A 2,076-nucleotide genomic window follows, 5' to 3' on the forward strand; every position below is an offset into this window, starting at 1 on the left:
GAGAACTAGAGAAGAGAGTGAAGACTCAAGAGACTGTTGTTGACTGAAAAAGAAGAAAAGAAGGAAAGAAAGAAATGAAGGAGAAAGGATAAGAAAAGGAAAAGGAAAAGTAGAGGAAGGAAGGAAAGAGGGAAGAAGAAGGAAGAGGAGGAGAATGATTCTGACGCTCACCGGCGATGGCGACAGCAAGGCGGTGGTAACAGATGAACAGATCTGAGATCGATTTTTCATTTTTTTCTCGGATCTTAGATCTGAGATCAATTTCTTTGCAACTTCTTCTTCTTCTTTTCTCTCTCTCCCTCTCTCTCTATGCTGGATCTCAGATCTAAGTTCATGTCTCAGATTTAGACTCTCAGTTTGTCCTCTCTCTACAATTTTCTTAAGCCGCGAACCGCTGTCCGGGTCAAATGAGTCGACGGTTCGACTGTTCGGCTCAGCAGTTTTCTAACGAAGTCAACGATTTTTTACCAAAAAATGGATTAGGGGTGAAACTGAACCAATTGCTTGGACGGTTTTCAGGCCAAATGGTCCAACCATCCAGGTCAACGACGGTTCCAAAACATTGATTGGTAGAAAGATATATTCTAAAAGAAGGGGCATGTTGACCACATAGATATATGGTAGGATCATAACCAGTGCTGGAATAGAAAGAGATTATCACAAAACTTTGATAATCATACTGTCAACAAGATCTTGGACATGGATCTACTTTATTTTGTTGGGTAGGATCAGTTATATTGGACTTTGGACCTTAGACCACAAGGGTAGATTCTCATTCAAATGTGCTTATTATGTGGCTCTCAAGATGTCTTCTAAGGTAATGTTGAAACCTCTCTTCCAGATTATCCTTGAAACATTGAAAAAAGGCTTTAATCCTTTAAAATACCCCAAAAAATCAAACATTTCATTTGGAAATGTTGTGACAATAGTATAGCAGTGAATAAAGTCTTGGATAATAGAGGAATCCGAATCAATGAGATGTGCTCTTTGTGTTAAAGGTCTTTAAAAAAAAGCATTACCCATGCTCTTTTTCTATGTGATCACGATCGGGCAACCTGGTTTGGTTGTAAATTAAACTTTTTATCTTTTGGTAACGTGTGTGAAGATTCCTCTTTTGCAAATTGGTGGTCAAGTTGGTTGGATCAGGTTTCATGTTCCAAAGAGATAGATATGCAGATTATTGAATTCCCAGCTGTTATGTTATGGATTGTTTGGTAAGCGAGAAAAGAATTTATTTTTAATGGTATTTGCCCTAATCCAACTCTATCCATTGTCTATGTGAACAGGTTGAGGAAAGTGAAGATAGCTTCCCCTCAAGAATTGAAAGGTTGTTTGCATCATAGAAGGCCAAGTAATGCTTCTTTTGGTTGGAGTGGTCCAAAACCAGGTTTTTGTAACTAGAACAGATGGTAGTTTTTCTAAGATTGTGTTTGGTTTGAAAGAAAAAGTAAAAAAAGGAAAAAAAATGTAGGAAAATCCATACAATGTTTGTAAAGGTTCATCTACCTTTCCCTTCCTTTCCCTACTTTTTCCTTTAATCCAAACATATCCCAAATGTCTAGGCAGTGTTTTTGGTTTCGTAATTCAGGATGCGTGGCTCTTTTTTGCAAGCTAGTTGTGGCTCATGTGAGGTGATATTAGCTGAATATGCTGAAGATTTTGTCATTAGAACCTGTTGCTATGCTGCAAAGAATCTTGGCATTTCGGGCCTGATAGTCTGAAATGACTCTCTTTCTTTGATTCAAGCTCTTGCCTCTAAACCTTTTGACTGTCAGCCTGCTATCCTCTATTATCCGATTCTTAGTTTGGATGGTATCATTCTGAAGTTTTGCTTTGTCAAGAGGGATTGTGTTTCAGTAGCTCACTGTCTAGCTTCAAAAGGCTCGGCGGGGTTAGTTGTTTCCTGGTTTTCTCCTCCAATTTGGCTGGTTCCTCTGTTGGAGACTGATTCTGTTTTATTAGGTTTTGGGGTTGATAGTGGGTTGCTGGTTTGTTTTATATTCTTTGGTTTGCTGTTCTGTTTTTCCTTTTCTGCCTATTCTTTGTTCTTGTTTGCAATCCTTTTTATCAAAAAAA

The sequence above is a fragment of the Nelumbo lutea genome, chromosome 6 (genome assembly GCF_056320005.1).
Source record: "Nelumbo lutea isolate HS-2025 chromosome 6, American lotus-T2T, whole genome shotgun sequence".
Classification (NCBI taxonomy): Eukaryota; Viridiplantae; Streptophyta; class Magnoliopsida; order Proteales; family Nelumbonaceae; genus Nelumbo; species Nelumbo lutea.